The sequence below is a fragment of the Pelodiscus sinensis genome, chromosome 11 (genome assembly GCF_049634645.1).
Source record: "Pelodiscus sinensis isolate JC-2024 chromosome 11, ASM4963464v1, whole genome shotgun sequence".
NCBI lineage: Eukaryota > Metazoa > Chordata > Testudines > Trionychidae > Pelodiscus > Pelodiscus sinensis.
In genome coordinates, this window is record NC_134721.1 from 20828126 (window position 1) to 20843975 (window position 15850).

The following is a 15850-nucleotide window of genomic DNA, read 5'->3' on the forward strand; positions in this document are numbered from 1 at the left end:
TAGTTCTTAACCTGTTCTTCTCCACTGAGGGCTACCCACCTCCTACCCATACTGTGCTGCTTAGTGTAGTAGCCTGGGAGCTAACCTTGTCTGTGATGACTCCTCTCATACCTACCCATCCCAAGCCACTTGTTCTGTTAAAGGTGCCTAATGTGATTATACACTGAGCTGATAGAGTTTTTCTTTGTCACCAGAACAGAGACAGTTAGCATATGTTCCCGAGAGTATCCCTGTGGAATCTCTGCTTGGAGGTAGCAGTGGAGCATGGTGTGTGGTGCATTTGATCTGGCTATTGGTTCTTGACTTTGCTCTCTGTGTAGTGTCTGCACAGCTGAGATATAGGTATCTGAGTAAGCAGCTGACATGGATCCGTTGCTTGGTGCCTTCGTAAAGGTCATGAGATTCCAACCCTTGAAGCTTTGATCAGCCTAATTTAAAGTCTGAGTAGTTAATTGCTCTCTGGTGGTGTGGGGCCGAGTAGGGAGACTAGGCAAACTCAAGAGCCCTGAACAGAAGGCAGCTAATGCAAGAGTTTTAGAGGAAGCTGAGAGAAAGATTGAGAGAGGTTTTCCTTCCAGGTTTGTTTCTACATGCCAGTTCAAGATGGCCAGCAAGGACTAGTGATGGTAGTGGAAAAGGGTGCACAGGATGGGGGTGCAGGGATTGGGGAGCCCATGGATGCAGGAACAATGGGAGCAAGGCTGTGTGGGAATGAGACTGAGTGCCAAGAAGGGTGGTTTTCAGGGTGTGTTTGTACAGGGTCATGAACCTTGTTAATTATCCCTTGTTTTAGTATTTTTTCTTCCATAACTATATATTTGTTAGTAACTGGTGGGTGCCATGGTGGCACACATCCGAACAAGCACACATGACGTCACTAGTGGTGCACAAGACAAAACTCACTCCGCTCACTGGTCTGCACACCATGTTGCTGTGTTGCTTCTTCTCCAGCAGGTAGGAGGGAAGGGGGTAGCAGAGAGATGAAGGCACAGTTGTCGGTTCTCTGACTGTGAGGACTCACCAGCCTGCATATAGCAGGAAGTGGGTTCATACCCTGCTAAAATTACTGTAGCCTTGAGGTGTCGATGGCTGCAGAGGCCTGTGAGGAGAAGCCTGTTCTCAGCAAGACCCCCTGTACTAAACCTATTTATTGGACTTGGCACAGGATCTGGGTCTGGATCTTGATTTAAAAAGAGACCACCCTCCCTGCCATCCAGTAATGGTGGGGAGCCTAAATCTTCTAAGGAAAACACAAGCACCAGAAAAATGTAGGGAATCATTGAAAACAAACAAAGCGTCCTTGGGACTCTGACAAGCAGCACACGCCCACAGTTCCACCACGCACTTTGACAAGGCTTTCAGCCGCCTCAGACCTCTGCCTGCAGCTCAGCCTGGCTCACAGGCCCTTGTCCTGCATTTCCTGTAAACAGGGAACACTTCCTCCCTAGAGATGACCTGGCAATGAACTAGCAGTGGCTGACGTTAGGATGCACCACACCCAAAGCCCCGCTGTGCCAGAAGGTACAATGGGTGGCTGATAATGCATAATAGGTTATTAAAATCTGCTGTGCCCTTTATAGACTCCTCAGGATGCATTATTTACATTGAGCATTAGCAATTACAAAGCTTTTACTTTCATTGAATCATTAGCTTTCCATATAAAGAGCTTTTTCTATCAAAAGAAAATAGCAAGGGACACAGTTGGCAAAGCCTCTTTCAAGGGATCAGCATAGCTATTTATACTTAGTCGACTCTCTCTTTTCTCTCCTCCCCTCCTTTGTGGATGGGTCTCACATGTTAACAGCGCCAGTATTTAATCACGAATAATGCTGAGACACAAGCCGCCTGCACCACTCAGAAATCTTAGCTAATGTAAAAAAAAAATGATGATCTTACAAACCGGTAACAATAGGAATCTCCATTTTGTTAATGAGAAACCCCGTTGCCATCTCCAGACTGCACGGGCCATTTATTTGTATCATGACTCTTACCTCCTCTAAAGAATGCTAGAGGAAAACAGGACAATGCCCATTGTCCAGAAGGAGATGCTTGAATTGATTCTGTACCTTCAATTCAAATACAAACTTCATCAACAATGAAATCATATGGCTTTTTCTTCACATTCCACTGCATCAGATGCCACTCTGGTTCATATTCTGATCTCTGATAACTGGTGTAAATTTTGAGTAACTCAACATTTTGAGAAAGCTTTTACTTTCTGTTTTGGGTCATATCCTTCTTCCAGTCACTTCTCCCATTAACCCTGACAGTAGTAATCAGCAACAAAAGTAATATATAACAGTACATGAAAAAAGAAATGGGTTATTTACACCTCCGGAAATCTGATCAGTCAGTGGATATTTATGTAGTTGAGAGGAAGGATGGCCCAGTGGTTAGGGTACTAGCCAAGGACTTGGACGCCTGTGTGCTCATAGGCAGGATACTTAGTCCCTCTGTACTGTAAGTCCCTATGGAGATAATAGCCATTCCGTACATCACAGGGGTGTTCAGATAACTAGAAACATATCAATATGTAACTCAGAACTTTACTAACTTGGGGTACAATACTGCCCCAGTGAAGCCAGTAACAAAACTCCCATTTATTGCATGGTGAGAAGGATTCATCCTCCAAGGCCCTTGATGGAGCAAGGCTCTCCTGGGACCAGGTCCATGTTTATTTAAATGTTTTGTGGATTAACATTCCTATAGTCAGTCAGGGATTCAGCAATATATCTGGAAGTATTTAGCATGTGGGTTTGCTAATCTTGTCATTTCTTCCCCGGGGTTGTCTTGAGTTATGGGTGCTCTAAGTTCCTTTCAAGCCGACAGTTGGCATGACACTTTCTGTACAAATACACATGGAGGACAAGAGCACCAACAACAGAAGATTTATCTATAGCTGTTGCCCAAAGAATTGCAATTAAAAAAATGCAGTAAAGCATTTTAGAGCACATTAAAGTCATGTCATCCTGAGGAAGTTTCACAAGGTTATCACGCTAGACAGAGTGGAGACATCATAATGGTATGCAGTAGCATTTGTTTGTACTGCCCAGTGCTTGTACAGCAAATCCACACAATAGATATTGAAACTGATATTCTGCTGTCCGGCTCCATGCATGCAATTTTCATTAGCATTAGTGAGGCATCTACACACGTAAGAATAAAGGGCCAAATTCTGTCCTCTTGTTTGGAAAAGAGAATTTTGCCCTGTGTGAGATACATCGTCAAGCGTTACTTTCCAATGTTCTGTTCTCTGGGGTGGCTTTTGGTATAAACAATGTGGCAATTGCACATGTATATTTGCACATGAAATTCTAAAACTGTAGGCCTTGATATGTCCTGCTGGATCAGACCATTGATTAATCTAATCTGGAGTTTGATATGAGGAATTGAGCTTAACAGATTTAGTTAAAGCTGATAAATAAACAGGGGAATGGAGCAAGGCAAACAGTCTTCACAGAAATCACAATTTGGCACAATTCCCCTACAGTTAAGAATAGTGAAATATAAAAAAGAAAAATTGTCATCTTAGAAATAGATGCAATGGGATGCAAACAAAAAAACTATATCAGATTCAAGCACCACATGCTGGTGCCAACATTTTCAATAATCTTCTTATTAATAGACATCCCTACATGTATAGCATCTAACTCAATAGACCAGCAGTGGTAACAGAGTTGGCTGAAGATGGAGTTCACAATTTTACAGTGAGATAAGTTCTTGAATATCTACACTGTGGAGAATAATGCCAGGTTAAAATTTAGTGCTCCTAAAGGCTATGTCTACACAGCAGCACTATTTTGGAATAACTGATGTTATTCCAAAATGACATAGTCCGGGTCTACACACAGTTATTTTGACATAATGTCGAAATAATGTTAAGCTGGAGGACTGCTTAATCTGATTCCTTTAACCCTCATTGTACACGGAGTAAGGAAGTCAGGGGAAGAGTTCTCTCTCTCAAAATAACTGCTGTGTAGACAGCACCAAAAGTTGAAATAAGCTATTTTAACATAAACAACGCAATTAGCGTCGCTCAATTTGCGTAGCTTATTTTGAGTTTAGCCCGGCTGTGTGGACGTGCCCAAAATGTTATAATAATAAAGACAGTGATCTTTCCATAACAGATGATGACTTTCTATACTTAATCGTTTTTCAAGATTTCTATAACCTATGAATAATCTTTTTCAAACTAGGAAAGGTTGGTGGGTATATCAAGGGAAAATGAAGCACTAGCAAGGGTCAGTCCTGGGACCAATCCTGTTCAACTTATTCTTAAATGATCTGGAGAAAGGGGTAAGCAGTGAGGTGGTAAAGTTTGCGGATGATACTAAACTGTTTAAGATAGTCAAGACAGAAGCAGACTGTGAAGAACTTCAAAAAGATCTCACCAAACTGAGTGATTGGGCAACAAAATGGCAAATGAAATTTAATGTGGATAAGTGTAAAGTAATGCACATTGGAAAAAATAACCCCAACTATATGTACAGTATGATGGGGACTAATTTGGCTATGACAAATCAGGCAAGAGATCTTGGAGTTATCATGGATAGTTCTATGAAAACTTCCACACAGTGTGCTGCGGCGGTTAAAAAGGCAAATAGGATGTTAGGAATTATTAAGAAAGGGATAGAAAATAAGACCCAGAATATCTTACTGCCCCTGTATAAAACTATAGTATGTCCACATCTTGAATACTGTGTACAGACGTGGTCGCCTCACCTCAAAAAAGATATTTTGGCCTTGGAAAGGGTTCCGAAAAGAGCAACTAAAATGATTAGGGGTTTGGAACGGGTCCCATATGAAGAGAGGCTAAAGCGACTGGCACTTTTCAATTTAGAAAAGGGGAGACTGAGGGTATGTCTACACTACAAAGTAAATTCGAACTAATGGACATTAGTTCGAATTAACTTTGATAGGCGCTACACTTAGTTCGAACTAGGTAAATCTCATTCCACGAGGACTAAGCCTAGTTCGAACTTACTAGTTCGAATTAAGGGCTGTGTAGCCCCTTAATTCGAACTAGTGGGAGGCTAGCCCTCCCCAGGTTTCCCTGGTGGCCACTCTGGCCAACACCAGGGAAACTCTATTGCCCCCCTCCCGGCCCCGGAACCCTTAAAGGGGCACGGGCTGGCTATGGTGCCCGTGCCAGGTGCAAGCCTGCCAGCGCCCAACCAGCAGACCCTGCACCTGGCACGGATCGAGCCACCCACCCGATGCCCCCAAGCCCTCCCCCTCTTCCCGGGACCAGGCTGGCGGCTCCCGGGAGCTTGCCCAGGACCGCAAGAGGTGGGCACCTGCCTGGTCCAGTGCAGACATCGTGGCCCTCGTCCATGTCCTCCACACTAGGCACAGGAAAGCGGCCGTCTAGGGCAGGAGAGCTGCCAGCCTGGCCACCCAGGAGCAGGTTTGCATGAAAATCAAGGTGGTCCACTGAGACCCCCGACCCTGAGCCCTGAGCTTAGAATGGCTGTACTGGGTCAGACCAAAGGTCCATCTAGCCCAGTAGCCTGTCTGCCGACAGCGGCCAACCCTAGGGACCCTGGAGGGGATGGACCAAAGACAGTGACCAAGCCATTTGTCTCGTGCCATCCCTCTCCAGCCTTCCACAAACTTCGGGCAGGGACACCACTCCTACCCGCTGGCTAATACCACTCCATGGACCCAATCTCCATGAATTGATCTCAGTTCTCTTTAAACTCTGTTCTAGTTCTAGCCTTCACAGCCTCCTGCAGCAAGGAGTTCCACAGGTTGACTATTTGCTTTGTGAAGAAGAACTTTCTGTTATTAGTATGCACCCTCTCCACCCCACTTGTGCTTTTATAGACCTTTATAATATCCCCCCTCCATCTCCTCTTTTCTAAGCTGAAAAGTCCCAGTCTCTTTAGCCTTTCTTCATATGGGACCTGTTCCAAACCCCTGATCATTGTAGTTGCCCTCCCCTCTCCCATCCTCTCTCTTCTCCTCTCCCACCTCCTTTTTCCAGTCTCCCCCAGTTTTTTTCAATAAAGAGAGATTCTATTTTTGAACACAATTGTCCTTTATTTTGTACATCAGGAAGGGAGGCTAGGGAGGGGTAAGTAGAAGGAGGTGAGGGAGGGATGGGGTACGAGCCCTCAATGGGGAGGACTGGGGTGGCTCTGCGGGCTCCTCGGGGTGGAAGCTCTCCTGCAGCCTCCGTGATTGACCCCCCCCCGGATGGCAGCCTGCGGCAAGTGCAGCCGGGCTGATGGCCGAGTGCTGTGATGTGCCCAGTGTGGGTACTCCAGGCACTCCAAGCCAGGACTGCTTTGCAAGCGGGGCATCCCTGAGAACTGTCTGTCCGGGGTGGGGGTCGGGTCCCTTTAAGCACAGCCCTCGGCTAACCTGAGACAGCAGCTCCACGCTCTAAGTCCTCATCTGATGCCCTGCCAGCACTGCTTCCAGCCATCCTTAACCCTGGTTCAGGGTCCACTCTGTGTGGACATGCTAGTTCGAATTAGCAAAATGCTAATTCGAACTAGTTTTTTAGTCTGGATGCGTTAGTTCGAATTAGCTTAGTTCGAATTAACTAATTAGCGCTGTAGTGTAGACATACCCTGAGGGTGGATATGATAAAGGTATATAAAATCATGAGTGGGCCCCCCACTACAGAAAGGATGTGGACACTTTGGAGAGGGTCCAGCTAAGGGCAACCAAAATGATTAGGGGGCTGAAGCACATGATAGTAGGAAAAACTCTTTCACTTGGAGGATGGTGAAGCACTGGATTGTATTACCTAGGAAGGTGGTGGAATCTCCATCTCTAGAGGTTTGTAAGTCCTGACTTGACAAAGTTGGGATTGGTCCTGCTTTGGGCAGGGGGCTGGACTCGATGTCTTCCTGAGGTCTCTTCCAGCCCTAGGAGTCTATGATTCTATGATGGACATTTCTAATACATGTGATACTGGTCATATACACCATCTTTTTGCTTGGAATTGGATGTTTATAATTGAATCCTATGTTGTTATTTCCATGATCCAGACATGGAATGTTGACACAGAGTGTTGGAGGAGGGAAGAAGGGAGACACAGCCACAGACAGAATTTAAAGGACATATTTATGTTAGGATGAAATACCAGGAATCTGCCTGGTCATTTCTTAAGATGCAAAGCCCTCCCCAGATGTATATGATATAGTGATGAGCTAATATAAATCCCTAGATAGACACATGATTTGTGGCAGCCTTGCAAGGAAAAACAGAGTGCAACTAAGCAGAGGCATAAAACAGAACCTGCTGCAATTAGAAGTGCTATTGGGACAGAGAAACAATCCTAAGAAAAATTTCAATACAGATTGGTAACTTCAAGGAAGAGATTAGCAGTGCTCTACCACACTACATATTACTCCTTCCAACCCACAAACAACCGAGCCAGCACTACAGGCAGCATCAGAAGTGTCAATTCCTGGAGCCTGTGTAGTTACATGGCCAGAAGCCATGGCCCAGTTATAACCACTTTAGGCAGGGAAACAAAAGACAAGAGCTAGCAAGAGCCAAGGGTTCTTCTATTTCTTAAACTTTATTCTGCTTATTTAACAAAATTTTCTGCATGCAGATTAATTTTGGTTTTGCTCAGTATTTATTGTTTTACCTACCAGGGGGCAAAATTCTCATCTGAGTGATTGTGTCCACCTCTGCAATGTATTCTGCCATCATTTTCTGAGTGGTATTTCCACTGACCTTACCGAGAGCTCTGCAAACAGAAAAGTGTGGAGTCTGCAACTCAGATCCATAGGGTGGACCGGAAAGATGAATTTTGCCCAGAAAGATCTGAGAGAGCCTGGATGAATGCACTGAAGCTCTCTAATCTCATCATAGGTTCAGAAAGTGTCCAACTATATTCCCGCAATAATTCTGTTTTGTCATTCTCTACACTGATCGCTAACAATTATCCCTGCAACCTATAGGAGCATTATAATGAATTATTTGTTTTCTTTCTCCAGGGATGGAAACACGTCAGGATAATAAGGGAAGATCAGTATTTCTGCCATCTTTGCACTTTGTAGATACCAGTTAGTCCTACACATAAAATATGTGACTGAAAAAAGGGAAGAGGCTGCCCAATTCAAGAATATCTTTGTTTATATGTTAACAGGCATGAATCATAATGCTGAAAGCACTGGCAGAAAGGCTACAAACAGACAAAAAAGTAGCTCTAGCTACCATGAGAAAGAAAACATTAGATGAAGCTAGGAAGCAAAATTATGGGAGATCAGAAACAATTTGTTTAATCAGCTGTTGAAATGCAACACACTGCAAATATAGGAATCTTTCACCTGAGAAAATGCAATGAATTCCCAGTAAATCACATCTTACTTAACAAGCATCCTCCCATATGTTAAAAGACTTCTCTGCTTCTCCTCTGAAAGAATCCACCCTCACATCTTTCTCATGGTGATACCATAATCACCTGTGGAATATGCATCTTAGACTATTCTTGTTGTTTCTATTTAGTCAACTGGGGGAGGGGTTATCATCCCATACACTTGATAGGAATTTTCATCAGTGACATTTAATCCCCTACAGAGTGACACCTCCATCCCCCTCACACTCACACACCTCCACCAAGACCCCAGCCAGCTCCGGCACCCTCTCTCCTGGCCTTCACCCCCCCCGCCTCCACACTCTTACTTTTCTGAGTAGCTTCTCTATGAGATGAGAGCCATGGAAACATTACAATGGGGCAATGAGGTATCCCACAATTAAGAGTTATTCTTGGAGAGGTATTGCTGCAGTTTGTGGCCTGTTGCAACATTGTTGTCACTGAAAAAATGTCACCTGACAGTGATGGTGTGGATCCTGTAAAATCTTGGAAGAGAGAAGGAAACTCTACAAGAAAGGGGAACTGATTCCGAGTTATTATCATTTGATGGGTGCTTGGTGACCTGTGTAAATACAATGGTGGCCTCAGCATAGTTGTTCCCAATAATTCAGAGTTTAGCCACAAATCCCATCAGCATAGCTGACACTAATTGGTTCCCTTGTTGGTAGTCTCAGGCTATGGCTATGCTACAAGCTCTACAGCTATACCAGTCTAGTGTAGGTGTTTGCTACTATAGTGATGGAAGGTTTTTATTTCTTCTCTGTGGAACATCCACCCCTTTGACAAGCAGTACAATGGAAGAATTCTTCTGTTGACTAGCAGTGTACCTTGGGGATTTGATCAGTTTTACTATGTCTCACATGGTGTGAACCATGAGTGACACAGCTAGGTCATCCTAAATTTTAGGTGTAGACCAGACCTCAGTAAAGAGGTCAAGAGGCCATAGAGCTGGAACTACCCACTAACTCCTAGCTGTGGTCCTCTTATGTCTGAGTTGAGGCTTGATGCTGGGGCTGAAATTGAGATATTTGTACTCCTGGTGTCCTTGGTTTTCTCTGGGTCTGAAAGTCCATAAATCAGCTTAAATTCACATGAGGGGGTTAACAGAAAAAAAAGAGAAGGGTAAGTGTGTAACAGAATCATTCTGGGTATGTCTACACTACAACGTTAATTCGAACTAACTTAGTTCGAATTAGTTAATTCGAACTAAGCTAATTCGAACTAACAGATCCAGACTAAAAAACTAGTTCGAATTAGCGTTTTGCTAATTTGAACTAGCATGTCCACAATAAGTGGACCCTGAACCGGGCTTAAGGATGGCCGGAAGCAGTGCCGGCAGGGCATCAGAGGAGGACTTAGAGCATGGAGATGCTGTCTCAGGCTAGCCGAGGGCTGTGCTTAAAGGGTCCCGACCCCCACCTCGGACAGACAGTTCTCAGGGGTGCCCCGCTTGCAAAGCAGTCCTGGCTTGGAGTGCCTGGAGTACCCACACTGGGCACATCACAGCACTAGGCCATCAGCCTGGCTGCACTTGCCGCAGGCTGCCATCTGGGGAGAGGGGGCAATTGGGGGGCTGCAGGAGAGCTTCCACCCCCAGAAGCCCGCAGAGCCACCCCAGTCCTCCCCATCGGGGGCTCATGCCCCATTCCTCCCTCACCTCCTTCCACTTACCCTTCCCTAGCCCCTCTTCTTGATGTACAAAATAAAGATAACGTGTCTTCCAAAATGGAATCTGTCTTTATTGAACAAAACTGGAGGAGACTGGGAAAAGGAGGTGGGAGAGGAGAAGAGAGAGGCTGGGAGAGGGGAGGGCAACTAAAATGATCAGGGGTTGGGAACAGGTCCCATATGAAGAGAGGCTAAAGAGACTGGGACTTTTCAGCTTAGAAAAGAGGAGACGGAGGGGGGACAGGATAGAGGTCTCTAAAAGCATGAGTGGGGTGGGGAGGGTGCATACAGAAAAGTTCTTCATTAGTTCCCATAAAGAAGGACTAGAGGACACCAAAGGAAAGGAATGGGTAGCAGGCTTCAAAGTAGTAAGAGAAAGTTGTTCTTCACAAAGCAAAGAGTCAACCTGTGGAACTCCTTGCTGCAGGAGGCTGTGAAGGCTAGAACTAGAACAGAGTTTAAAGGGAAGTGAGATCAAGTCATGCAGGCTGGGTCCATGGAGTGGTATTAGCCAGGGGGTAGGAGTGGTGTCCTTGCCCAAGGTTTGTGGAAGGCTGGAGAGGGATGGCATGAGACAAATGGCTTGGTCACTGTCTTCGGTCCATCCCCTCCAGGGTCCCTAGGGTTGGCCGCTGTCGGCAGGCAGGCTACTGGGCTAGATGGACCTTTGGTCTGACCCAGGACGGCCATTGTAAGCTCAGGGCTCAGGGTCGGGGGTCTCAGTGGACCCCCTTGATTCTCTTGCACACCTGCTCCTGGGTGGCCAGGCTGGCAGCTCTCCTGCCCTAGACGGCCACTTTCCTGTGCCTAGTGCAGAGATCATGGACGAGGTCCATGATGTCTGCACTAGCCCAGGCGGGTGCCCGCCTCTTGCAGTCCCGGGCAAGCTCCCGGGAGCCGCCAGCCTGGTCCCGGGAAGAGGGGGAGGGCTGGGGGGCATCGGGTGGGTGGCTCGATCCGTGCCAGGTGCAGGGTCTGCTGGCTGGGTGCTGGCAGGCTTGCACCTGGCACGGGCACCATAGCCAGCCCGTGCCCCTTTAAGGGTTCCGGGGCCGGGAGGGGGGCAGAAGAGTTTCCCTGGTGTTGGCCAGAGTGGCCACCAGGGAAACCTGGGGAGGGCTAGCCTTCCACCAGTTAGAATTAAGGGGCTACATACCCCTTAATTCGAACTAGCTAGTTCAAACTAGGCTTAATCCTCGTAAAATGAGGTTTTCCTAGTTCGAACTAAGCGCTCCGTTAGTTCGAATTAAATTCGAACTAACGGAGCGCTAGTGTAGCGCCTATGAAAGTTAGTTCGAACTAACTTTGTAGTGTAGACATACCCTCTGAGTTCTGCCTTAGCTCCCACCAACCATCAAAAACTCCAGGGCGTTGATCATTAATGTTAATATCTAAGAAAAGCACCTTCTTGCTCTACAGATCTGCAACCTATATGTATGCAGTCACATACCTTCTTAAGATGTAACTTCCCTAAGCGATGCAGAATCAATACTGCTATGGAAGAGAAAGCTGCATTCTATTCTGCTTCTTGCATAACCAGCAGAATGGGACACTCTGATTGCAGAATCTTTGTTAGTGATAAGATAAGAGGCAGAAAGAACCCAGCTTGGATTCCAGCAGAGCTGGCCAGAGGAACTTTCAGGGCCTCAAAATCTGGTTTTGTTCCAACTTTAATGTTTCCATGAAAACAGAATTTTGCCAAAATGTCCATGTTAGAATGGAAACCTAAGCTGCTTGATTTGGGGAGAGAGGTCTGTATAATGTGGAGGCTAGGGCACTATCTGGGATGTGGGAGACCCAGGCTATGTCTATTCTGCAGAGCTTTTCCGGGATACAGGGGGCATCCCAGAAAAGCTCTGCCACGTCCAAGGAACGCGTCAGTTTTTTTGGAACAGTTTATGAAAAATTGGACGCATTCTTTCAGCATCCCTATATTCCTCATTGTATGAGGAATAAGGGATGTTCTGAAAGAGGAGATTTTTCCAAAATTTGGCCCCGTGTAGATGAGCCAAATTTCAGAAAAGCCTCTTCCAAAAAAAGAAGCAGAAAAAGATGCGGAAATCGCGTTCTCAATTTGCGTATCATTTTCTGACCTTTCTTTGTAGCCTAGACATAGCCCCCGGCTCTGTTCTGTCTTATTTAGAACCAGGTTCTTCATCCCCAGTCACTCTGGTTATGTCTACACTGCAGAGTTTTTCTGGGATACCGGTATCCCAGAAAAACTCTGCCACATCCAGGGAATGTGTCTGTAAATCTTGTTTTATGAGGAAGAATGGATGTTCTAAAAAAGCATTTTTTTCCAACATTTGGCCCAGTGTAGATGGGCCAAATGTCAGGAAAGCCTCTTCTGAAGAAAAAAAAAAAAGCAGAAAAAGCTACGCAAATTGTAGCTTTTTCCAGAACAACAGTGCAGTGTAGACATAGCCTCTGACATAGTAGAACCGGTACTTAAGTAGGCTAGTGCACCAACCAACATGTTATAGCATCTGAGAGCCACATATTGAAACCAATATGACTCTGAGCATTGTCAAAATTTAATGTAGTCAGAACTGTTCAGCCCAGCTTTAGTTTGTCAGTTCTAGGCTGATCTATCAGGGCTGGCAATTAGAAATATCAGGTCATCTCAGGTCAATAATACAATACCAGTTTCCTTTACTTGGAATGAGCACCATGCCCATTCTTTTTCCATTTGGATTTGTTCGTGTGGTCCCTTTTCTGTTTATTACAAAGGGGTTCTCCCTGTTTTTCTGACTATGCTCTGGATTCACTAAGAAAGAGGCAAAGTGTATCACACAAAGTAACTCACTGATAACATGGCCCAGACTGTAGATCTGGGACCATGAACATGCCCCTAATTATTGGCCCCCCCCTTCTTTCCTTTTTTAGCCAAACTATTAATCTTCCTTTGTTTACTTTTGGCAACATAACATAGTAACTAAATCTTGGAACAAAACTCTTTACATTTTATTTTGGTTTTATTCCCAGTTTTCTATTCCATACTTTCCATGAAAAACACTCACCACAAGTTCAACATAATCAGCTCCATTTTGCCCTGGAGGACTCTAGAGATGGAAGGGGAAGTGTCATTCCCTGGAGCAGTATGGACTTAACAGGATTGGCTACTTTATTAACTGTGTGCAGCCAGCTGGGGAACAGGACAGGGAAATGTATTGTGGTGGGCTCACATGGATATCTGTAAAGATAACAAAGTATTTCCCCTGGTTAAAAAAAAAAAACATTTTTGTGAGAGATTAAGCATTGCATCTCTCATAGCCCACAGCATGAACCTTCCAGCTGTGTGCATTGTCAATGAAAAAAGATCTGCACAGGTTACACAATCATGCTTATTCTTAACTGAAAATCTACTGTGCTTTTTGAGTGGTATTTTTATAAGCATTCAGCATAGTCCAACTCTGTTTCCATTGAAATCAATGGAAGTGTTTCCTATGAGTTCAATGGGAGCAAAGTTGGGTCAATGCTGAATGCTTTTAAAAATCCCATGCTATGAATGGCAATGTCCTTTTGTTATCAGGAGAGTACTTTAGAAGGTTTAAATTGCAGGGCAGCATAAGCAAACGTGAGTCCCAAGGTTTTTCTCGGCCTAGCATGATATTGCCGTTTATTATCTGTCTTACTCTGACATCCGTATGTAAGAGGAGGTTACTCGCCTCAATAGTAACTGATGTTCTTCAAGATGAGTGTCCCCGTAGGTGCTTCGCATTAGGTCGGTGCATTGCTGCTGAGCCTCAGAGAGGAGATTTCATAGCAGTGTCCCTGGGGCCGCACATGTGTGCACCAGTAGCCACACGCTGTTAGGCTGCAGGCATTGTGCATGCGTGAGGCTCCCTCCCTCCCACCCTCCTCAGTTTCTTCTCTATCCTGAAATGATGGCTTGAGAAGGCCGGGATCCCATAGTAGAGGGAAGGAAGGAAGGGTTGTGGAGCACCCATGGGGACACTCATCTCGAAGAACATCATTTACTATCAAGGTGAGTAACCTCCTCTTCTTCTCTGAGAGATGTCCCTGTGGGTGCTCCACATTAGGGGTATGTCTAGACTACATCCCTCTGTCGCCAGAGGGATTTAAATTAGACATACTGAAATTGATAATGAGGTGGGGATTTAAATCTCCCTTGCTTCATTAGCATAAAAATGGTCACCGCTTTTTGTCGCCACGGAGCTTTGGGGACAAAAAGCGGTAGTCTAGCCGCCGTTCTATTGCTCACTGAAGCCTTTGGCGACAGATCCTGTATACTTAGTTTTATGAGGCATAAGGGATCTGTCGCCAAAGGCTTTAGTGAGCGATAGAACCTCGTCTAGACTGCCGCTTTTTGTCCCCAAAGCTCCGCGGCGACAAAAAGCAGCGGACATTTTTATGCTAATGAAGCGCAGGAGATTTAAATCCCCACTTCGTTAGCAATTTCAGTATGTCTAATTTACATCCCTCTGGTTACAGAGGGATGTAGTCCAGACATACCCTAGGTGACTACAAAGCTTTTTCCCTTTAGGGAAGTAGGGATTTTGGATCTTGCAGAAAAGCGGTGACAAGAACTGCCTTAGCTAGTTTCAGGTTGGAGAGAGGTCTCTGTGTAAGTGCGTAGTGCTTTGCAAACATGTGGTCAGAGGACCATGTGGCAGCTGTGCAGATGTCTTTTATGGGTACTTTGCAGAGGAATGCTATAGAGGTAGCCACGGCTCTGATTGAGTGTGTCCTTATGCTATCTGGAGGCGGCACATCTGAGTGCGTAGCAAAGCTTGATACAATCCGAGATCTAGTGGGAAAGTCTCTGTGATGAGACAGCCTGGCCTTCCTTGTGATTTGAAACAAAAAGTCTTGGAGATGCCTGGAATGGTTTTGTTTGCTGCAGGTAAAAAAAAAAGAGCACTCTGTGTAGGTCGAGGGTAGGTATTTTCACCTCGAAAGAGTTGTTGTGTGGTTTGGGGAAGAAGGTGGGAAGATGTATTGTCTGATTGATGTGGAAGGATGAATGTACTTTGGGGGAGGAATTTGAGATGGGTATATAACGTGATCTTGTCTTTAAAAAAGGTGGTGTATGGAAGATCCACCATTAGGGCTGCAATCTCTTTTACCCATCTGGCCAAGGGAATAGCTAAGAGGAAAACAGTTTTCATGGACAAGTGTAATAATGACGTGGTGACCATTGGTTTAAAAGGCAACCTAGTTAGGGCATTCAATACTAAATGCAGGTCCCGTGGTTGCATTGGTGGATTGATATCTGGATAAAGTTCCTGCAGGCCCTTTAAGAACCGCTTGGTGAGTGGATAAGCAAATATGGATGAGTCGTCTATCTTAGAGTGGAACCTAGTAATAACAGCAAGATAAACTTGAATGGAGCTTACTGCGAGGCCTGCTTGTTTAAGGTGCAGATGATAGTCGAGGATGGTAGGTAGGGAGAATATTGAAGGAACCAGCTTGTGATGAGCACACCATGGGTGTGTCTAGACTACATGCCTCCTTCGACGGAGGCATGTAGATTAGCCAGATCGGAAGAGGGAAATGAAGCCGCGATTAAAATAATCGCGGCTTCATTTAAATTTAAATGGCTGCCCCGATCTGCCGATCAGCTGTTTGTCGGCAGATCGGGGGAGTCTGGACGCGATGCCCCGACAAAGAAGCCTTTCTTCATCGACACAGGTAAGCCTCGTGAAACCAGGCTTACCTGTGTCGATGAAGAAAGGCTTCTTTGTCGGGGCATCGTGTCCAGACTCCCCCGATCTGCCGACAAACAGCTGATCGGCAGATCGGGGCAGCCATTTAAATTTAAATGAAGCCGCGATTATTTTAATCGCGGCTTCATTTCCCTCTTCCGATCTGGCTAAT

At 45.4% G+C, this 15850-nt stretch overlaps 1 protein-coding gene and 1 long non-coding RNA gene across 6 annotated transcripts in view; one reads left to right on the plus strand and one right to left on the minus strand.

The window, feature by feature from the left end:
- FGD5 (FYVE, RhoGEF and PH domain containing 5) overlaps positions 1 to 15850 on the minus strand; it is a 189523-nt gene that overhangs the window by 122627 nt on the left and 51046 nt on the right. The gene's annotated exons all lie outside the window — the stretch shown is intronic.
- The window catches only part of LOC142830923 (uncharacterized), a 120993-nt gene that overhangs the window by 102384 nt on the left and 2759 nt on the right, over positions 1 to 15850 (plus strand). The gene's annotated exons all lie outside the window — the stretch shown is intronic.